At 35.8% G+C, this 25,131-nt stretch overlaps 1 protein-coding gene across 8 annotated transcripts in view; it reads right to left on the bottom strand.

Moving 5' to 3' along the window:
* CNOT4 (CCR4-NOT transcription complex subunit 4) overlaps positions 1-25,131 on the bottom strand; it is a 141,680-nt gene that overhangs the window by 80,890 nt on the left and 35,659 nt on the right. The window lies entirely within an intron of this gene.

The raw sequence follows: 25,131 nt of genomic DNA on the forward strand, positions 1-25,131 counted from the left end.
TTCACCTAAAAGCTAGTAGTAATACTGCCACATAACTAAAAGAGTATTATAGTAGTCTAAAATGTGTCCTAGTTTACAAAATAAAACTAATGAAGAAGAGCAGTTTCAGTTACCTGTAATTACATGTTAATATCAAACCATTACCACAGAAAACATAAGACTTGAAAAAAATATGCCATAGAACCTAATTGTTTACAATTAAATATGTATTAATATGCCAATGAAAAGTTCACTTCTGGGAAAATACACACGTATTAAACAAAATTAAAATATTCCTTTTTATTATAGAAATGCTACAAAAAGCCTACAGAAAGGGGGAAGAGAACAAATAGACATCCATGCCTCAAAGTCTTTTTAAAAATTAAATAATTTATCTTTTTAGATTATGGAGAATTGAAAATTTTCAGGCTAAAGTCACTGTTAAATTAAAACGCTATGTCAAAATAACGGAGATATTTTGTTTGTTTACATAATTTGACAAACTAATTCTAAAGTTTACATGAAAGAGTAAATGCATGAGACGTGCTTTGAAACTTTTGTGGAAGAAATGTGGGGATCTGCACTATCAGATACTGAACTGTACTACAAAGCTACAGTAACAAATAATTTGATATTGGTACAAAAACAGACAAAAGATCAAAGAAACTAAATAGAGAATCTATAAACAGAACAATGAATTAATGAGATTTTAATATTTGATAAAAGGGACATAACAAGGGCTTCCCTGGTGGCACAGTGGTTAAGAATCCACCTGCCGATGCAGGGGACATGGGTTAGAGCCCTGGTCTGAGAAGATTCACATGCCGCAACCAAGCCTGTGTGCCACAGCTACTGAGCCTGCGCTCTAGAGCCCGTGAGCCACAACTAATGAGCCCGCGAGCCACAACTACTGAAGCCTATGCGCCTAGAGCCTGTGCTCTGCAACAAGCGAAGCCACCGCAATGAGAAGCCCATGCACCGCAATGAAGAGTAGCCCCTGCTCATCACAACTAGAGAAAGCCCATGCACAGCAACGAAGACCCAACGCAGCCAAAAATAAATAAATGAATTTATTTTAAAAAGGTGTGGGGGGACATAACAAATCAATATGGTGAGGATGGACCCAATTTAAAGGCAGTAACAGGGTCCTGGTCTATCCATTTTAAGAAAGAAACAGTATATAGCTATCTCACACTGCAATCAAAACAAATCCCATATGATCTGTCTAAAGAGCTATACACTGAAATAAACTATTAAAGTGTTAGAAGAAAATAGAATTTTTAAAAATCTTGGGATACAGAAAGTCTTCCTAAGCAGAAACAGAAATTCATAAAAGATAGATATGATCAACTTAGCAATGTGAAAAGAAAAAAACAGACAAATTAAAGCAACAGAGTAAAGCAAGCAACAGAGTAAAGGATATATTCACTGTATACAAGAGTCACTATCCAGAATATATAGAAATCTTACAAGCAATTTTTAAAAGGCAAACAAGTCAAAAGAAAAAATGAGATCAGAATATGATGAGTAGTTCACAAAAGAATTACAAATGATTACAACATATGAAAAGATGATCAACCTCTTTAGTTAGTAAACAGTGAGGTAGCATTTTTCCCCCACCAGCCTGTCAAAGTTAGTCTCCCCTGGCAAAGCAGAGATTATCACTGATCTAAGTTCCTCTTTACAAAGGGAAATGGGAGCACAAAGAGTACCTTGCCTTAAATTGCACAGCTATTAAGTGGTGCGGCCTGGATTCATTCCAGGAATTAGCCCCACATCTGTGCTTTTAACCACTCCCTTAAACCACCTTAGACTCTATCCTACATAAATACTCACACATGTGCACGAAGTACTTTGCTATATGTTTTGCAGCATTGTTCATAAGAGTAGAAAACTGCAAACAATGTTAACTATCCATCAGCTGGCAAATCATTAAGTAAATAATGATATAGCCGTAAGGTTGATGTGTGTTGAATCAGGAGATGTCTATTATATACGATTTTTTAATTTGTAAAAGTAAATTGGAGACTAACGTAAATATATAACTACTTCCACATAAATATAAAAACTCTATGTGTATATATTTGATTTGTTTCTCGAAGAAAATAAAGCACATTGAAGGTTATACACCAAAATGTTATCCATATCACAAAAGACAAAATGGAGGTACTAATTTTATTTTGAAAATCTGTATTATCTGTATTGCTACAACAAACATTTTTGCAATTCAAATGGCCAAACTTAAAAAAAGAAATTATTTTCATCTCTTTTAGGAAAATTAAATCTGACTTTTGTTAATAATTAGAAGAAAAATAAAATGAAATATCTTTTTATGAACCTATAATTATTTCAAAATATAAGTTTCTTAAAAAGAAAAAAATGGTATATGTATTTATAAACAATTCAGGAATCCTGGTCTGCAGACCCAGTTTTGCCACTATCAGTTTCCTCATATATAAAATGAGGGGTTTAATCTTATGGTTACCAGGGGGGGAAAGGGGGAGAGGGATAAATTGGGAGATTGGAATTGACATATACACACTATTATGTATAAAATAGATAACTAATAAGGACCTACTGTATAGCACAGGGAACTCTACTCAATACTCTGTAATGACCTATATGGGAAAAGAATCTAAAAAAGAGTGGATATATGTATATGTATAACTGAGTAACTGATTCACTTTGCTGTACAGCAGAAACACAACACTGTAAATCAACTATACTCCAATAAAAATTCAAAAAGAAACAAACAAACAAATAAATAAAATGAGGGGTGTTAAGGAATGCAAAAGTAAGACTGACAACTTCAAAGCCCATGTCCTTTCCAATATGGTAAGACAGAAGTTATGATTACTGAAGGCTCGGTCGCATATTCTTCGGTATATAGTGCAAATGTCCTCAAAGTAAAAGTGACATTACTCTTTCAAAAATTTAAATTCTACAGGAAATCTCTACTTCATTATTTAAGTTCTTGTTCTCTATATCACCTGCAACTAATAACACAACACAGTATAAATTCTTTTTTTTAAGTTACAAGATTTATTACTTAGAAATCCCAGAAATGGAGGGGGGGCGCGCAGGGGGACCACACTGAGCTGGGGAAGGGCAGTCCTCCACTTCAGGTTAAGAGTGAGCCAGAGACAGAGAGCAGGGTAGCAAGCATGTGTTGGTTGGGGCAGACTTTTCTTGGGCTCAACTCTAAGCGGTCATTTTTTTTTTTAATAGATCTTTATTGGAGTATAATTGCTTCACAATACTGTGTTAGTTTCTGTTGCACAACAAAGCGAATCAGCCATATGCATACACATGTCCCCATATCTCCTCCCTCTTCAGCCTCCCTCCCATCCTCCCTATCCCACCCCTCTAGGTCATCCGCAAAGCACCAAGCCAATCTCCCTGTGCTATGCTGCTGCTTCACACCAGCCAACTATTTTACATTCGGTAGTGTATATATGTTGATGCTACTCTCACTTCGCCCCAGCTTCCCCCTCCCATCCCATGTCCTCAAGTCCATTCTCTATGTCTACATCTTTATTCCTGCCCTGCAACTAGGTTTATCAGTACCTTTTTTTTTAAGATTCCATATATATGCGTTAGCATACAGTATTTGTTTTTCTCTTTCTGACTTATTTCACTCTCTATGACAGACTCTAGGTCCATCCACCTCACTACAAATAACTCAATTTCATTTCTTTTTATGGCTGAGTAATATTCCACTGTATATATGTGCCACATCTTCTTTATCCATTCATCTGTGGATGGACATTTAGGTTGGTTCCATGTCCTGGCTATTGTAAACAGACAACACAGTACAAATTCTGACATACATAAAAACGCTCCTGCATCACCAAAAACCTCCCATGTAGTAAGTGTACAAAATAAAAATCATACACTCAAAATCATGCTCAAAAGTTCCTTATCACTCATAAAGTGCTGTGTACATGGTTTTGTACTTAGGACCCTGTTCAAAAGATTTGTATAAAATACACTATAGTGGGAGGGAGCCTCAAGAGGGAGGGGATATGGGGATCTATGTATACATATAGCTGATTCACTTTGTTATACAGCAGAAGGTAACACAACATTGTAAAGCAATTATACTCCAATAAAGATGTTAAAAAAAAAAAACAACATAGGGCCACTACTGTATAGCATAGGAAACTCTACTCATTACTCTGTAATGGTCTATATGAGAAAAGCATCTAAAAAAGAATGGATATATGTATAGGTATAACAGATTCATTGTGCTATACATCTGAAACTAACACATTGTAAATCAACTAAACTCCAATAAAAATTAAAAGAAAAGAAAAAAAACACTATAAAATGTCAAGAACTGCAGCTGCTATGGAAAACAGTTTGGTGGTTCCTCAAAAAGTTAAACATGGAATTAGCATCTGATCCAGCAATTCCACTTTGGGGGATATACCAAAAGAATTGAAAGGAAGGATTTGAACAGAACTTGTACACAAATTTCATAGCAGAATTATTCACAATACAACCCACGTGTCCATCAACAGATGAATGGATAAACAAAATGTAGTGTATACATACAATGAAATGTTATTCAGCCATAAAAAGAATGAAATTCTGATACATGGTACAGTGTGGATGAACCTTAAAAACATTATGTTAGGGGCTTCCCTGGTGGCGCAGTGGTTGAGAGTCCGCCTGCCGATGCAGGGGACACGGGTTCGTGCCCCGGTCCGGGAAGATCCCACATGCCGTGGAGTGGCTAGGCCCGTGAGCCACGGCCACTGAGCCTGCGCATCCGGAGCCTGTGCTGTGCAACGGGAGAGGCCACAACAGTGAGAGGCCCGCATACCATAAAAAAAACAAAAACAAAAAAAACCCATTATGTTAAGTAAAATAAGCCAGTCACAAAAAACAAAAACTGTATGATTCCACTGATACGAGGTAACTAGAATAGGCAATTCATTGACACAGAAAGCAGAACAGAGGCTGGGAGGGGGAGGGAGAATGGGAAGTTTTTGTTTAATAAGTACAGAGTTTCTGTTTGGGATGATAAAAGGATTTTAGAAATAGAAAGTGGTGATGGTTACGCAACATTGTGAATATACTTAATGCCACTGAATTGTATGCTTAAAAATACTTAAAATGGGGGCTTCCCTGGTGGCGCAGTGGTTGAGAGTCCGCCTGCCGATGCAGGGAACACGAGTTCGTGCCCCGGTCCGGGAAGATCCCACATGCCGTGGAACGGCTAGGCCCGTGAGCCATGGCCGCTGAGCCTGCGCGTCTAGAGCCTGTGCTCCGCAACGGGAGATACCACAACAGTGAGAGGCCCGTGTACCGCAAGAAAAAAAAAAAAATTAAAATGACAAGTTTTACGTTACAAATATTTTACAATAAAAATTAAAAATGAAAATATAATTATACACACTTAAATGCAATATGTAATAAACAGCACTTTCGAAAAAAGTACTTGGTTGCTTAATTTAATTAATCCTTTAATTTTCTGCCAATGTGGCAGTGAATTTGTGATAAATGTGTGTATGATGCAATTCCACTGAATAGTTACATAGAAATTACATTCCTGAATACATTATACATCCCAAATTATATGTACACTATAATTACACATAAGAGAAAAGCTATTTATAGATATGAAATATACACACATACATTTTGAATGGTAACTAGAATAGCATCTTAAGTTTCCATAAAAACCATAAATTCAATATATACATATAACTATAAACTAACATTTTTAAAAAACCTATAATAAATTTACGTACAATACCACACAGCTTATATTTTACTTAGCCAATGTTTTATAACTAGAAATTCTTGTTTCTTTAACAATCAGTCCATTCTCAATACAATGGACGCTCCAGGAGAGAAGTTAACTGGTGCATCACATTTACGATGGTATACCAGGCAGCTACAACATGACTGGGGGTAAACAGTAAGCACTCACGTATTTGATGAATGAATAATAAATAAAAGGAGGAAAGAATTATTTGTTATATGTCAGTTTTGGTTGACAACACTCTTCAAAAGTAGGAAACAATGCTCCAGGTTGTTCACTGTTTCTGTATTAGGCATATACTTCACAAAGCATGTTACTCATATAAACTACACAAAGGCAAAAACAGATTGAACAGTAGCTATGAACAGTTTGCAAGTGTAAGAGCAAGGTAAGTCAACTGACTAAATATCAGCACCGATACCTCTTCGCCTTTTTAAATTAAATACCAAAATACCAATATACATATACCATGAATGTACATTTACAACGGAACTTAAGACTGCCTATACCCAAGTTAGGAAGGCAGGAAAGCGTATTTATTTTCTCATAGAAATAAACATCTCGTTTAGACATTTTCTCATAGAAAAAAAATCTACCTAAGAATTTAAAGTCTCTCTCATAAAAGGTTAAGCTGCAGTTATACAAAAAAATCGGTTATGTGGGGCTGCTTTCTACCTCCCCACCAATTTGTTCTTTATTTATTAACTTATTTGTACCTTATATTCTTTTTTTTTTTTTTTGGCCGCTGCATGGCTTGTGGGATCTTAGTTCCCCAGCCAGGAACTGAACCTGGTCCCAGGCAGTGAAAGCACCAAGTCCTAACAGCTGGACCGCCAGGGAATTCCCTGTACTTTATATTCTTAAGATGTAAATAAAAATCAGCATACAAGTCATCTCACATAATATATCATGTCCCCTAAGTATCTTTTGCAGGAGAAGGGGTAGATAGATAAGGGTGGAAGGAGACCATAAATGTTTTTCCAATAGAAAGCAACCTCCATGAGGACAGAGACTGTTTCACTTGTTAGCGTATCCAAAAATCCTAGAAGAGTTCTTGGCAGATAGCAAACACTTAACAAATATGTGTCAAATGGAAGGAAAACAAGAAAGAAGGGATGGAGGAAGAAAGGGAGTGAAGGAAAGGGAAGTACCTATTCATTCATCCATAAATGTGCAAGCACATATTGTAAGAGTCACTGAACAAAACTGTGCTAATCTTTACAAGTCTACATGTAGCAAATACACATTAGACATAGTAATAGACTTCTGTGAACACCTCACTGAAAAGGCAAAGGTTTTTCTATTTTCTTATGATGTAACACTACTAAAAAAAGTAATTTCTAATTTGCATGTAGTATTCATTTGCATAGTTAGAGCAATGTGATGTTGATTTGGGAGAGTTGTTCAACAAAATCCACCGATTTATCAGCTGTACAAAGACAACAGAGATGACAAACCATTTAAATCAAAGCCATAAAGAAACGCAACTGCTGCATACAAATATATTTTCAAAAACCTAACACTATGAAAATATAAATGTATAAAAAGATTGAAGATGATCATTTTGTGAAAAATCAATTTTAAAGAAAAAAGGTTTGTGACAACTTTCCTTTAAATAAAAAAGTTTTCAAACACATTTAAAATGGTTCAAGTAAAAATATCTAATTCAAGCCAATTTGGTAAAGATCTCTACCATGAAAAGCATAGTAGGCAGAACTTAACAATGATTAGTCTTTTAAAGGGGGAGAGAGTTTAAAAAAAAAAAAAGAGCACATTTAGGCTCTCTTATCAAGAAAGCTGATTATTCTAATTGTACCCAGTATACCAATAACATTACTTATTATTCTCTCTAGGTAAAAAGTTTTAACTTTATTAGAAAACTTAGATGGCTGGCCACTGAAGGTTTTTGCCATCTAAAAGTTTGTTTTTACCTTCATTCACTCAGTGATTCAATAAATAGTTATTAAGCCCTTGTTTCAAATTCTAGTCTAGGTCTTTGGGATACTTTAGTGACCCTAACAGGCAAATATCTCCACCTTTGTTTCCTGTTCTAATTCAAAATCTAAACAAAAATCATAATAAGTCAGTAAATTAAGTATGATAAAAGGTGAGAAAAGGTACCAGAGTCAGGCTGCAATTTAAATGGGCCAGTTGGAGTAGATTTCATTGAAAAGGTAATATTTAACAGAGGAACCTGAGTAAGCCATGCATACACTGAGAACAGACAAGGCAAGGAAAAAATCAGTAGGGAGACCCCAAGAAGGGAAACTGCCTGAAATGCTTGAAGAACAGCAAATTCAGAGTGGTTAGAGTAGAATAAGCGAGGGAAGAACAATTTGAGATAAGGTCAGAGCAATGTGGAGGTCCAGGAACTGGCAAGGGTTCATCATCGGCCATTGGAATAGCTTTGGCTTTCTTTGCGAAATACATGAAGAGGACCCGAGAGTTTTAGAAAGAGGAATGGCAATGGATTTGACTTATATTTTCAAAAGATCTCTCTGGGTTCCACTTCCAGCGTGACAGTGTAAGGAGCTCCATGAGCTCATTCCCCAGCAAAACTGCTGAAAACTATTTAAAACCAACCATTTAAACTATCCAGAAATGATGCTAAGAGCATAAGGCAAATGAAGAAATGCTTATTCAAGAAAATCTACTAAAACTCAGGAAAAACAACAATACTATGTGGTATCTGACTAAAAACTGTTCCCTCTCTCCTTCCCTCCCCCATCTCAGTTCAGTGAGACTCAAACTTCACTCCAGGCTGGCGCTGCCAAGAACACAGGGTTACCACTCAGAGAACCATCTTCCTAGGAGGGGCAGGATATTAGCATTTCTCATCCTGCCCAAAGCTACCCGATGCTGAAGCTAAAGTTCCAGGTTAAGTGCAGCCGATAGATGGAGGCTCCCCTCTTCCACCCAACTGCCACTCATGGGAAAGAGGACCTATGTTGCTGCTGCATGTTGAAAATACTATGACCCCAGACTGCCCTCCAACCAGCTACTTCATAAAGCTGGGGTCCTGCACCAGGAAACGCAAGAGACTTGAGGTTACTGTATACCCCTTCAATGAGTGCTCAGTTACTAAACTGGGAGTGTCACACGGAGAAAAAAGTACACCACTGACCCCCCTACTCAATGCCAGAGCTTAGCCAGATTTTAACAGGAAGGTAAAGCAGGTCTTAAAACAGATAGCTCTGAATCTCTTTCCAAAAAACTGACTTCATTTGTGATGGTGTCTGAAGTCCAAACCTAAGCACAATCTCAAAACCACGAAGGCTGTAGTGAAAGACAACTGGGAGGAGAGTCAGACACAGGCTGAACTGTAAACCAGCTACTCTGCAGGAAAGAATAAGGAGAATCAGGTTCTTAACTGCTGGATGAACCCTCCTGGGGTCAGAATAAATTTCAAGCTCTGACCTCAAGAACTATGCCTTCAAGTGAGCTCAATTTTTTTTTCAATCAGGCTGAGAAGCAATTTATGTCCTAGGGCATTGTTGAGCAGTCAGTGCGGAGTTTAACATCTGGGTGTGGTCAATGAAAGAGACAGCGGAAGAGGGCCCTGCCCGAAACACTGTCATCCCAGGATGCATGTGGACATACCCAAATCTGCACACCCCAGGGACACCAACAGATGCTTAACACGGCAAGAGGGAAACAGACTTCACTAAATTAATCCACCCAGGCACTAAACAAATAAGCAAATAACAATAACAAACCCTGGGAAGGGTAGGAGGAGACTAGTACCCAGAGTTGCTATAATATTATATAAAATGTCCAGTTTCCAACCAGAAATTACAACTGTGCAAAGAAACAAGAAAGTATAACCCATATGCCAGGAAAAAAACAGGCAACAGAAACTGCCTGTGAGAGCCACCAGATGTTGGATTTAACAGACAAAGACTTCAAAGGAGCCATTTTAAGTATGTTCAAAAAACTAAAGGGAACCATAATTAAAGAAGTAATATATAATGACAATGTCACATCAAATAGAGAATTCAATGAAGAGATAGATGCTATTTTTTTAATGGAAATTCTGGAGTTATAAGTACAATGACTGAAATTAAAGTCACTCAAAGCCTGTACATGTAGACTGGCAGAAGAATGAATTGGTGAAAGAGAAGATAGATCAATAGAGATTAAGCAATCCAAAGAACAGAGGGGGAAAAATGAAGAAAAATGAACAGAGCTTCAGAGAAATGTAAAACACCATTAAGCACGTCAACATACACATCATGGGAATAGTAGAAGGAGAGAAAAGGAAAAGAAGAAACATATTTGAAGAAACAATGGTATAAAAATGAAGAACTATAGCTACACAACAAAGATGAATCCCAGAAGCACAGTATTGAACAAGGAAGCAAGAAGTAGAATATAACTGTGCTCATATAAATTTCAACAGATAAAAGAAAACTTTTAGAGATGCACATAAGGTGATAAAAAGTCAGGACAGCAATTGCCTCTGGGTGAAAGGGAGAGGGTTATGAAGAGGTGAACAGGAAGACGTGTGTATGCTTGGTGGGGGGCGGGGTGTGTGTGTTCTGAAGTACTTGAAATATTCTATTTTTTTAATTCAAGTATAGTTGATTTACAATGTTGTTAGTTTCTGCTGTACAGCAAAGTGATTCAGTTATACATATGTATACATTCTTTTTTATATTCTTTCCCATTATGGTTTATCACAGGATATTGAATATAGTTCCCTGTGCTATACAGAAGGACCTTGTTGTTTATCCATTCTATATATAATAGTTTGCATCTGCTAATCCCAAACTCCCAATCCATCCCTCCCCCACTCCCCTCTCCCTCGGCAACCACAAGGCTGTTCTCTATGTCTGCAAGTCTATTTGCTTTGTAGATGGGCTCATTTGTGTCATATTTTAGATTCCACATACAAGTGATGTCATATGGTATTTGTCTTTCTCTTTCTGACTTACTTCACTTCGTATGACAACCTCTAGCTGCATCCATGTTGCTGCAAATGGCATTATTTCATTCTTTGTTATGGCTGAGTATATTCCATTGTGTATATATATGTACCACAACTTCTTTATCCATTCATCTGTTGATGGACATTTAGGTTGTTTCCATGTCTTGGCTATTGTAAATAGTGCTTTTGTGAACATAGGGGGTGCGTGTATCTTTTTGAATTATAATTTTGTCCAAATATATGCCCAGGAGTGGGACTGCTGGACCATATGGCAACTCTATTTTTCGTTTCTTGAGGAACCTCCATACTGTTTTCCATAGTGGCTGCACCAACTTACACTACTACCAACTGTGTAGGAGGATTCCCTTTCTCTAAACCCTCTCCAACACTTGTTGTTTGTAGACTTTTTAATGATGGCTATTCTGACCAGTGTGAGGCGGTACTTCATTGTAGTTCTGATTTGCGTTTCTCTAATAATTAGCGATGTTGAGGATCCTTTCATGTGCCTGTTGGTCATCTGTATGTCTTCTTTGGAAAAATGTCTATTTAGGGCTTGTGCCCATTTTTCAATTTGGTTGTTTTGTTGTTGTTGTTTTTGAGATATGTGAGCTGTTTTTATATTTTGGAAATTAAGCCCTGTCAGTCGCATCAGTTGCAAACATTTTCTCCCAGTCTGTAGGTTGTCTTTTTATTTTGTTTATGTTTTCTTTTGCTGTACAGAAGCTTGTAAGTTTGATTAGGTCCCATTTGTTTAGTTTTGCTTTTGCTTCTATTGCCTTGGGAGACTGAGCTAAGAAAACATTGGTACGATTTATGTCAGAGAATGTTTTGCCTATGTTTTCTTCTCGGATTTTTATGGTGTCATGCTTTATATTTAAGTCTTTAGGCCATTTTGAGTTTATTTTTGTGTATGGTGTGAGGGTGTGTTCTAACTTCATTGATTTACATGTGGCTGTCCAACTTTTCCAACACAACTTGTTGAAGAGGTTGTCTTTTTCCATTGTATATTCTTGCCTCCTTTGTCAAAGACTAATTGACCATAGGTGTGTGGGTTTATTCTGGGCTCTCTATTCTGTTCCACTGATCCACATGTCTGTTTTGTGCTAATACCACACTGTTTTGATTACTGTAGCTTTGTAGTATTGTCCCAAGTCTGGGGGGTAACGCCTCCTGCTTTTGGGAATTCTGAGTCTTTTATGGCTGCATGTAAATTTTAGGATTATTTGTTCTAGTTCTGTGGAAAACATCATGGATATTTTTGATAGGGATCACATTAAATCTGCAGATTGCTTTGGGTAGTATGGCCATTTTAACAATATTAATTCTTTCAATCCAAGAGCATGGGATTTGACTTTGCTCACCTTCTTTGACTCACCTTCAATGAAATATTCTATTTTAGACCTGGGAAATGGTTACAAAGATGTTTGCCATATAATTAAAGTCTACATGTTTTACATGTGTATGTTTTATGTTTCTGAATATACAGTTTTTACTTTTTTCAAGTCTTAAAAGAAAAAGATAATAGCTGCAATTTTCCCAGAAAGGTTAAAAACAACCCCCTGCCCCAGAAAGCGCAACATACCCAAGTGAGATCAATAAATCCACACCCAGACACAAGACAGTAAAACTGCAGAACACTAAAGGCAACAAGAATTTCAAAAGCAAACATTTAAAAAGAACCCTTCACCCAATGAAATGATAATTAGACTTTACAGCAGATTTTTCAATAGCAACAAGTGAAGCCAGAAGGGAAAGACAATATTCAAGATTCTGAGAGAAAATACTGTCAACCTACAGTTGTGGTCCTTGAAAACAATAACCCTTAAGAATGAAAGTAAATGATAAAACAACATTTTTTGAGATAATCGAGCTTTTCACATGGACTGATTATTAGAAGACGTTAGTTAAATATGATAGTAGTGTTTATTTTGTTAAAAAGCTCTTCTAGAGGAGATACATTCTAAAGTATTTACAGACTTCATGGTATGATATCTTAGCAGGAAAGGAGGCACAGAATGGGGAAGTGATGAAATGAGAATAGCAAAAGTCCATAACTACAGAAACTGAGGGATGGAAATAATTGGGTTTCATCACACTATTTGGTCTACTTTCACATATGCTTAAAATTTTCCATGATAAAAATAACTGATTTTAAAATAAGGCTAAATTAAAATTAAAACAAATAAACAAAAATAGAGACAGTTTACCAGTAAGAGACATCCATTAAAGGAATTTGTGAAGATATTCTTCAGGAAGAAGGAAAATGATCTCAGAAGAACAGTCAGAGATTAAAGAAGATGGTGAGGAAAGAATATAGTAAAAATACATGTAAATTGAATCATATTTCTATAGAATATTCTATTTCTGTATAAAATAATATAACTTGTTGGATTTAACAAGGATAAAATAAAACATTAAACAACAACATGGCAGTTGAGAGAGGACTGATATAAGATAAACTGCTATAAGATCCAACTTTAAGAGCAATACAAATAGTAAAATATCAAGGATAACCACATATTCTCTAAGATCTACTAATTGCACTTCCTTTTATCTTTTTTAGAGAAACCAGTGCACATTTTAATGAGGCACCATGTACAAATAGTTCCAGCACTGTTTGTAACAGCAAAAAAACTGGAAATCTAAATGCCCATCAAGGAATTCCCTGGCGGTCCAATGGTTAGGACTCCGCGCTTCCACTGCATGGGGCATGGGTTCGATCCCTTGTCAGGGAACTAAGATCCCGCATGCCACAGTGAGGCCACACACACAAAAGAAGTCCATCAATAGGAAATGGCAAATTTATGGCATATCAACAAAATGAAATACTACAGCAATTTAGAAGACTAAGGTAGATCTGTACATACAAACATACTGAATGAAAAAAGCTAATTGCAGGTACTATATGACAGTTTTTACATTAAAAAAGAAACCATATGTTTTCTTTATATACAAACATACAGATGGTCTTCAACTTATGACTGTTCAACTTGCAACTTTATCATTATGCAAAAGCGATGTGTGTTCGGAGAAGACAAAACATACTTCGAATTCTGAATTCTGATCTTATCCCAGGCTAGCGATATGCAGTACAAAACTCTCCTGTGATGCTGGGTAGCGGCAGTGAGCCGCAACTCCCAGTCAGCCACGTGTCCCTGTTAGCCACACCATCAGACGGGTAAACAACCGATACACTTAAACCATTCTGTACCCAGATAACCATTCTGTTTCTCGCTTTCAGTACAGTATTCAATAAATTACATGAGATATTCAACACTTTATTATAAAAAAGGTTTTGTTAGGTGTTTTTGCCCAACTGTATGCTAATGTAAGTGTTCTGAGCACATTTAAGGTAGGCTAGGCTATGCTATAATGTTCAGCATCTTAGGTGTACTAAATGCACTTTTGACTGACAAGATATTCAATTTACTGGAATATAATCCCATAATAAGTCAAGGAAAATATATAATTTTATATGCAAAATCACAGAAAAAAATTAAACACAAGGTGGTAATAGTGGCTACACCTATGAAACAATGAAGAAAATGGGATGGATTGGAAACTTGAGCCTTGTCTATGATTTTTGTAAAGACAGACTATATTTATGCATTTCTCTATAACAACAAATTAATTTTTAAAAATAACTTTAAGGACATTAAACTTTGAATTCTTTCCGTTTAAAGATTGTGTCTATTGTGTTCAACACTGTACCTCGGGCAAATGTATAGCAAATAATAGGTTCCCACAACTGGGAGAGGTGGAGGGAGATATGGAAGAGTGACTCAAAAGAAATATACCAAAGTAGCAGACTTTTATCACTTAGTAGAGCAGTTATAAGTAGCTTCTTTTCTTCCTTTTATTTTCTTCTATTTCCCAATTTTTAGAAAATAAACATTTATATTTACAATGGGAAAAGCTATTTTAAATTAGTTAAAAACTAGGTACAATTGACAAATAAAAAGAAACAAAGTGATGAGATGAAAAAACTTTTAAATGTATAATTAGAGAATTAGCATTAATGTGTTTCCTATTAACTTAATGCTCTCTCAGAAGAAGGCTAGGAGTATAAAAAATTAAAGGCCTGATGAAGGTCTTATTAATAAGATAAAATCAAATCTGTATAAAATCAAAGCAGAGACTAATTAATGTGCCAATTAGTTCTCGGCCATACTTGGGCAGGTTGTCAACAGAAGTAGTTGCCTACATCAACGTATTTTCAATTCAGGAAAAAGAACAGATCTATTTGGGGGAAGGTGCCTGGTAGAAGTGTATGCCTATTTTATAGAGTTTTTAAGAACTGACCCAGAGACTATCTGAAACAAATGCATCCAGGTACCAAAAGCTTAAAACCCTCCAAGTCACTCTGGACCTATTAAATTAGTTCTTTTAGAGAGGCTTCTGTATATCAATTTACAATATACCAGTAGTAACAGATAAGATAGAAAAAAATTAATCCAAGGAGAAATACTAAACTGAAGTGCAAGGGCCAGGATCATCCTCTCAGAATTAAAAAATAAACAAATAATAATGTTTATTAGCATGGTTAAGTGTGACCTTTTCTTTACCCAAATCTAGATTCTACCATCGCCTCAATTCTGATCCCAGATCACATGGTGCCAATCAAATGCTCCTCTTCCACCATGAGATCATTTCCAATTCAACCATCCCTAAGTTCTTTTATCCTGCCAGCACTTTGGTGTTCCCACTTCATGTCATGCACCGACTAATAAGGAAGTACATCCTTTCAATTTTTTGTCTGGGTGAGACACAGAAGGGTACAGTAGACAGGAAAGATATGAGATAATCTGGTTTAAAAGTGCCTTTTAAATGGAAAAAATGAATTTTAAACATTAATGCCAAACAAATACAGGAATCAAGCTTATATATGAATACTCCCGGAATTGTCAGTATTATGTACTTCTAGATACATTACCATGCACCCCACCCAGGATAAAATTAAAAGATTAATAATAAGGGTATTTAAGGAGCCTAAGATATAGAAATAATAGCTAATAATTCTCCTTTAAAAAGAAGACAAAAATCAATGTTTCAATTTGTTTTCTTCCTCCCTAATCTCGACATGTGTCTTGCTTCTATTGTGACACAGTAAAATCCAGAATGGTAACAGTTTTACGCTATAAAGCCAAGTAAAAATAGTACATAGTTCAGAATCCTCTGTACATGTACAACTAGTTCATTCCTACTTCAAACAGAAAATGTTAAGCAAACTGTATTTCTGGAGAAAGTCTCAAAGAGAATGTGTGTGTTGGAATGTTTTAAATAATAAAACATTTTATAAACAATAAAGGACCATTGTTACACGACATTAGATCCAATACAATAGTAAAACACACATCATTACCCCCTAAGAAAAGAATTATGTAAAAAAAAGTGGCTTCAAATCTGCATAGAAATGGAAACTCATTCAACCAACTCAAAGGCTGTGTTTCCAATGTGCTTGTTTTAGTAATCTTTAAATTGCACATATAAGGGAATTCACTGGTGGTCCAGCGGTTAGGACACTTTCACTGCTGGGGCCTGGGTACGATCCCTGGTTGGGGAACTAAGATCTCGCAAGCCGCGCAGCACGGCCAAAAAATAAAATATAATTAATTAATTTGCACATATAAGTATACTCTATACACATACTTTAAAAGTTCATGATCGGGGCTTCCGTGGTGGTGCAGTGGTTGGGAGTCCGCCTGTCGATTCAGGGGACGCGGGTTCGTGCCCTGGTCTGGGAAGATCTCATATGCCACGGAGCAGCTGGGCCCGTGAGCCATGGCCGCTGAGCCTGCGCGTCCGGAGCCTGTGCTCCGCAACGGGAGAGTCCACAACAGTGAGAGGCCCGCGTACCGCAAAAAAAAAAAAAAAAAAAAAATTTCTTTCTGCATCTTCATACTCTTAACTATAAAATTTCACAAACTTGAAATAATTCGGGGTCACAGCCTTGTTTTCCAATTAGACAAAATTCAGGAAATAAATACAGTAACTGAGAAATACTGACATGAAATACTTACCTACCACATGACAACTACAATGAAACCGAGATCATTCTCAATAATACATGTCGAAGCATTAAGTAAAACTGTCCCTAGTGATGTTAACCAACACTAACTAAACGTTTACAAAATGTCCCTGATGTTGAGGGCCCCAGTAAAATTCTAAAAACTCATACTATCTGTATATAAAAATACAAAGAGTGAGAAAGTTATCTAGAAGTTTAGAATTGGGTACAGTTTCATATTTCATAGAAGGAAGAAATTCTGTTGGGGGTGCAAAAAGGAGTAATAATGAAAATAAAATATGAATACCGAAAAATGCAAGAGCAAAGAAAGTAAAGGTATGGAAGTGAGATTAAAAAATTATTAGAGTCTAAGTTATGTTTTAACAAGAAAGGAGAATAGCCAAAGGTAGCCTACTGAGTTTAGCATCACAAAGGAAGCAGCTGGGTTTTATTAAAGAGAAAACAGTTTATATGAATAACAGTGGTGAGGGATGCAAGGAGAAAGAGGGAATAAAAAAGAAAATAATCAAAATAGAACATTAAAATTAAGTCACCATTTAGTTACAATCCACCTCCAATCATTTTTGCAATAGAGTTGTAGTCATTATATAGAAGTATGCAACCATTACCTTCCAATTACTGTAAAAATCACAGTATACCTATTAAGGGGAAAGTTTAAGAATCAAGCTGGTAATATCAATAATATGCATGCATAATAAACTGCTGTACATAACTGTAAACTCTGTTACTACACTTATAACCTGTGAAAGGGTCTAACTTTTGATAATGGCTAGAACTTCAGCACTTATCCACCAATTTGGCGGGACGAGGCAAATTACGGTAAACTGTTTGGAACACCTACAATGCTTCTAGAAGCTTTAATGCACAAAATAAGAATTGTTTTTAAAAAAGAAAATTCTGCTTTAAAGCAACAGAAATGTGTAAGAATACATTAACCAAGCAGAAATCTACATCAAACTAAGAATCAGAGAAGAACTAGCTTGAAGCTTCTGAGTAGCAACCTAGACTACAACCTACTAGGTGAAAAAAAATTGCTCAAGTAGCAAAATTAGATTTATAAGATTATGTCTCCTAAACAAAGACTAATAAGCAAATTAGCCTTACAGTAAGGAACAAGTATAAAGTGCTCTGTAGGTGTAATTGTAGAGAAGGATGAAGTTCAATAAAATGGGGAGGGAAGGAGAAAAGGATAAAACAGATAAGAGGGAACTATATCATAAGCTTAATATCAAAATCTGAGTAAAGAAAACAACAGATCATTCTCATGAAAACATAAATACAAAAATCCTAAGTATAAAATTAGCAAATTCAACAATATTAAACTAAGTAGAGTTTTCCCAGCAGTGCAAGGACTTCATAATAGGGAATTATTTATCACCTCAAAAGGTCAAAACAAAAAAACTGTCCACCTCAAGAAATACTAAAAAGTCACTTAATAAAACTCACTATCTTGTCCTTATGACCTCTCTTAATAGGAATAAAAAGATTATTCTATAACGTGATAATGGATATCTACCCCAATACATTCTAATGATGAAATGTTAAAGGGATTCTCACTAAAATCAGGAATAAGGTAGGATGCTATCATTACTATTAACATTATTCCAGAAGTTGTAGTCAATGCTATATAAAAATTTAAAATTAAGCAATATTATTATATGTAAAGAAAAATTAAAAACAAAATGTAGAAGACTAACATGTGTTACCAATATCATAATGAAATGGGAACATTATTACAGATACCATAAGAGGAAGTAAAAGCATAAAAGGAAATGCCTAGATTCTGTAAAACGCAAGTTTCTAAAACTGACCCAAGGGACTTCCCTGGCAGTCCCATGGTTAAGACCCCGCGCTTCCACTGCAGGGGGCACAGGTTTGATCCCTGGTCATCGAATGAAGATCCCACAAGCCACGGGGCATGGCCAAAAAATAATAAATAAATAAATAAAACGGACCCAAGAGGAAATAGAAAATCTAGATTGTCCTCTAAAGGCTAATGTAATTTAATATATATTTTAAAACCTTCCCAGATGGCTTCATGGGTGAATCCTCAAAATATTTTAAAAATAAGTAATACCAAACTTAGACAAACTCTTTTAGAGAAGAGTGGAATAGGAAAACACTTCCCAAGGCATTTTATGAGGCAGCACACTGTTATCATAACCTGACAAAATCATGACAAGAAAATTACTGAACAAGAATCTTCATGAACATAGACCAAAAGAAAAAAATTTCTTTAAAACTTAACAAACAAAATATAGCAAATATATTAAAGGAAATATATCATGACTGTGATTATCCCAGGGATGCAAAATTAATTTAACATTCAAAAATTAGTCAGTGGATAAGTGTACAAACTGCCAAGGAGAGTATACCAGGATGCCAGTAACACTGAAGAATAGAATATAATGTCAAGCAGACCAGGTGTGAAGACTGGCCTGCACAACCCACGGCCTCAGTGAGCAAGTTCATGTGAAGATGAAGTTGCTTGATGAACATGGAATCAGAATAAAGCTGCTTGGATATAAACCTTGAATTATCAGTGGGCTCTAATGACCCATTACATTCATCCTCATTTATTCATCCATATGTATATTATAAATGTCTTATAAAGTATAAGACAAAAAGGTATTTAAAAACTACAAACAATACTTGTGAAATAAACATTACGAGTTCACACACACACCAAAAAGTCAGTGGAATTCACCACATTAACCAAATAAAAAAGAATCATGATCACCTCAAAAGATGTAGAAAAGTAAGAAAATTTAACATCTATTCATGATAAAAATTCTCAGCAAATTAGAAATAAAAGGAAACTTCCTCAATGTGACAGAGTATCTATAAAAAGCCTACAGCTAACATCATACCTAACGGTGAAACACCGAACACTTTCCCTGAAGTCAAAAACAAGTCAAGACAGTCTGCTTTCAACTTACCTATTCAAACATTTTACTAGAAGTCCTAGCCAGTACAGCAAGACAAGAAAAGTAAACAAACAAATATTGTTAAACTAAAACCATTGTTTATTTGCAAATGATGTAACTTCATACGTAGAAGATCCAAAGGAATAGAAAAATTACTTGGACTACTAAGTGAATTTAGCAAGACCTCTGGATACAAAAGGAATACACAACATCTATTGTATTTCTAAATACCAGTAATATACAATAGAGACATAAAGTAAAACCACAACACCACTTATAATAGAATTAAATAAAACATTACTTAGGAATAAATATACGGAGAGATGTGAAATACATCTACATTAAATCACAAAATACTACAGAGAAAAATGAAAGAAGACCTCAATAAACGGAGAGATACACAATGTTTATGAATTGGAAGACATGATATTTTTAAGATATCAATTGTCCTCAAATTAATGTATATATTCAATGCAATCCAAATCAAAATCCAAATGGACTTTTTAAAAACAGAAATTGGCAAGCTGATTCTAAAATTTACATGGAAATGTAAAGGAATTAAAATACTCAAGCAACCTTGAAGAAGAACAAAGTTGGAGAACTTACACAACCAGATTTCAAAACTCAGTGTGAAGTTACAGTAAGTAAAAACAGTGCTGGCATTCTTGATAATTAATTTTTGGACAGACACCAATAAAATTCAATGGAGAAAGATAGGTGCTTTCCATATATGATATTGAAGAAACTGAATATCAATGTGGGAAAAAAGTGAACCTCTACCTAACATCATATACATAATTAATTTCAGGTGAATCACAGATTTAAATTTGAGTGCCAAGCTATTGATATATATTGTTGACAAAAGACTCGTATCTCAACTGTATGAAAAATCCCTACAAAAAATAAAGGAACAAATAATTCAATTAAAAAGTAAATGAGAATATACATAAAGCTTTTAGAGGAATATTTAGGAGAATATCTTCATGACTTTGGGGCAGGGGAAAGATTTCTCAGCACACAAAAGGCAATAAACATAAACTTTTTAATTGATAAAACAGACTTCATCAAAATTAAAGCCTTCTGCACATCAAAAGATGCCAATAATGAAGTGAAAAGGCAAGCTAATATTGCAAGAAAACATTCACAACACATCTAACAAAGAATCCATATCCAAAATACATAAAGAACTCCTACAAATTAATAATAAAAGACAGTACAATTTACACAAATGGTCAATAAGCACTTAATATGTTCACCACCACTGGTCATCAGAGAAAAGCAAATTAAAACTACATTGAGACATCACTACACAATCACCAGAATAGCTTTAATCAATTCCAAGTGTTAGTGAGGACATGAAGCAACTATAACTGCCATATTTTGGGCTTCCCTGGTGGCGCAGTAGTCAAGAATCGCCTGCCAATGCAGGGGACATGAGTTCGAGCCCTGGTCCGGGAAGATTCCCACGTGCCGCAGAGCAACTAAGCCCGTGCACCACAACTACTGAGCCTGCGCTCTAGAGCCTGCGAGCCACAACTACTGAGCCCAAGTGCCACAGCTACTGAAGCTTGCGCGCCTAGAGCCTGTGCTCTGCAACAAGAGAAGCCCGCGTACCACAACGAAGAGTAGCCCCTGCTCACCGCAACTAGAGAAAAGCCCATGTGCAGCAAAGACCCAACACAGCCAAAAATTTTTTTTAATTAATTAATTAATTTTTTTAAAAACTGCCATATTTTGATTAGAGCATAAAATGGGACAACTATTTCTGGAAACTAGCAGTTTTTAATAAAGTTAAACACACACCTACCCTATAACCCAGAAAATCCTCTCCTAGATATATATTCAAGTGAAATGAGTGCATATGCCTACAAAAAGATTTGTACAAGAATGTTCATAGCAGCATTACTCATAATAGCTTCCCCTCCCTCCCCCACGAAAAAAGGAAATGATTCAAATGTCCATCAACAGAAGAGTGGATAAACTGTGCTATATTCATACAATGGAATACTACTTCTTAACAGAAAAGATACTACTAATACAAATAACTACTTTGATAAATCTCAAAAGTATTATGTCGAGAGCAAGGAGCCAAGCACAAAGGAGTACATGGTTTCGTTACAGAAAGTCTGAGAATAGGCAAAGCTAATCAAAAGTCAGAATGCTTGCTTCTTAGTGGGAACGGTGATACTGACTGGAAAGAGGCAAAAGTGAACCATCTAAAGTGACTGTAAATGTTCCATATCTTGATCTGGGTGTCGGAGACAAGTGTGCATACATATGTAAAAGGTCAAATGTTTACTTTTATATGAACTGTCCCTCAATTATGTACTCTGCAAAGGAAAAGAAGAAAAGGGAGGTGAAGGAAAGAAGTGCCATTTTAATCTAAATTTCATGGTCTAAATCAAAATTTAGGGACACCAACAAATCTTTTGTGGAAGGGAGTGTTCTCTATGATACAAAATTGTATTATTTTCTTTGAACAGCCCATTGAAATGCCATTGTTACATGTTCAGCCTACTGACTGTCCAAGGATAATATATTAAGAGGATTTTGACAGCAGTTCTATTTTCTTTCATTTGTCCAAAGACTTCTAAGTTTCATCAGAGTATCCATACTTCTAATACTATGTTACATATTAATATATTATCTCTTCTAGAACTTTGTGACTTAAAACTCTATTCAAGTTTAATTTTTTTCTATACCAAAAAGTCAATTATTTAATTTCACTATAAAATAATTATCAGTTACAAAACTGCAACAATTCAAAAAAAATGTGTAAGTCATCCACAATCCAATATTCTAGTATATAAAGTTTTCTGTACCTACACACCTCAAGTACATATTATAAATGTCTGTGTGTTTTGAAAGGGGGAGGATCATCCTGCACACTGTTCTGGAATCTAGCCCCCTGCTTAATGCAATTCATATCTTCCCTTGCATAAGTCATGGGTGATGTCACTCAATGTGTAATATTTTTCTATACAGATGTCCTGTAATTTATTTAATCAGTGCCGTTACTAAAAATTTGTTTCCAACTTTTTATTACTGTGGACAATATTATAACAAACAGTCCATCTGTGTTGATTTTCTTTCTTTTCTCTTTTTTTTTCTTTTTTTTTTTGTGGTACCGGGCCTCTCATCGCTGCGGCCTCTCCCACCGCGGAGCAGAGGCTCCGGATGCGCAGGCTCGGCGGCCATGGCTCATGGGCCCAGCCGCTCGGCGGCATGTGGGATCCTCCCAGACCCAGGCACGAACCCGTGTCCCCTGCATCGGCAGGCGGACTCCCAACCACTGCGCCACCAGGGAAGCCCCAATTTTCTTCATTTCTATTATTTTTACTGTAAATCTGAATGGCTTAAAATGGTTCTTTATGACCATTTAGAGCCTTCTCTACGATTCTGTTCAGCTATCGACAATTGTTTTCTTCAAAGGCCAGATAGTAAATATTTTAGGCATTGAGGGCCATGTACAATCTTTATTGCATATTCTTTTTTTGTTTTGTTTTGTTTTTACAAACTTTTAAAAATGTTAAAAACCATTCTTAGCTCATGGACCTTACAAAAACAGTCCGTGGACAGGATTTGGTCTGCAGGCCACAGTTTGTTCACAGATGAACAATTTTTTTTTTTTTTTTTTTTTTTTGCGGTACACAGGCCTCTCACTGTTGTGGCCTCTCCCATTGCAGAGCACAGGCTCCGGACGCGCAGGGTCAGCGGCCATGGCTCTCGGGACCAGCCGCTCAGCGGCATGTGGGATCCTCCCAGACCGGGGCACGAACCTGTGTCCCCTGCATAGGCAGGCGGACTCTTAACCACTGCGCCACCAGGGAAGCCCAGATGAACAATTTTAAAGGTGCTTATCAGAATCAGTGGTTTTGCTAATGTTCATAACTCTTCAACTACTTTTATCAAATATTCAGAAGATACTCTTTGAAAGGCTACTGCCAACAAACACTGTACTCCCAACTGTGGCTACATAATGACTCACAGCTATAAGAATAAACATTGTCACCTAATTGTACCTATCTTATTCCATAGCGTGTCCTCGTTTTACCTATAAAATCTTTATAAAAAACAAGTGGAAGAAATACAATAAAGATAATATTAAAAAGTAAGTTGTTTACCAGTGACCTTTCAAAGAATTAAAAGAATATCTGCCTTATGAGTATACTCACTTTATATTTTATGTTCCTTTGTAAAAAAAAAATTACTAAGCAAACAATGTTTGAAGAAGGATAAAAGGAGTTTTTTAAAAAAGAAAACATAGAAGATAGACTTTACAGGTGTAGGCTGGAAAACTAATGGAAAGAGAATTCAATACGTTTATAGTACTGCCAACTTTGGTTAAGTCGGGGATGCTTCTAAAAATCTGGTTTTGGTTCCTTTGGTTTCTAGTGACTGGGCTGGAACATCAGAACCAGTATGGAAAGTTACAAAACATAATTAACCTACTCCAGTTTGACCCTGTCTCCCTAGGTCCAATCTCCCTATAATAGGTCTACTTTACAGTCTTGCTATCTGCACTCAAAGAGAGAAAGGAGAAGGGAGAGAAGTAAAAAAGAGATGGAATAATAAAAGACTGGATAATTATCAACCACATATCACTAAGACAAAGACTTAAGACTTTCTCACAGGCAATTTCACTTTCCCAAACTACTTTCAGCCGTTATAGGTTTTGGCAGATTTTCTTACCAATTAAAGAAACAAACATGCAAATATTGAGCTCATTCTCTATTTCAATTAAACTCAAAGTTAGAAAGGGTCAGAAAATAAGGTATATATAGCAGGAGATCTAGGTTACAGTTCTGATTCTTACAATAACTAGTTTTGGGAAACTGATCAAGTTATTGACTTTCTAGGGGCCTGAGGCTTCTTTGTCTGTATTATAAAGGGATTGTATTAGATAAATCACTGAGGTCTCTCCTGGTTCTAAAAATTCTAAAAATGCAAAGTGATTAAACCTCCTACAATTAAGCACAAAGTATTTTAAGGGGATTATATAATGGCCAAAAATAGGAATAAAATAAAATGTTACTTAGGAAACATTTACTGATAATCCAGCATCTTGTGATTCTAAAATTCAAAATTGTCACCATTCTCAAGAAAATTGTAAGATTTATTTAATAAAGCCCAATGTTTTGACATTTAATGTTAATAAATGGCTCTTAATTTTAGTGTTAAATAGCTAGAAAAATCTAAAAAGTTACTGTATAAAAAAAGTTTTCCCTATACAAACACAGTTTTCCTAATTTAGACTGGAGCAGAGTCTGAATTAGCAGAGTACTTCTTTGTATACACACTGTATCTAATACATTAGGATTGCTATTGATGGCATAAATTACCAAAGGTGATATGGAAGACAGCTTGGCTACTAAAGCAGATTCTTAGATAAGTCTGGCTTATTTTCTAGGCTGCTGCTGTCTAGTTCTAGTAAATTAATTTTAAATAAAAGGATAGGACTTGGTTACATAAACCAAGAGTTCTGTATCATATATGT

This window comes from Tursiops truncatus, chromosome 9 (assembly GCF_011762595.2).
Source record: "Tursiops truncatus isolate mTurTru1 chromosome 9, mTurTru1.mat.Y, whole genome shotgun sequence".
Lineage (NCBI taxonomy): Eukaryota > Metazoa > Chordata > Mammalia > Artiodactyla > Delphinidae > Tursiops > Tursiops truncatus.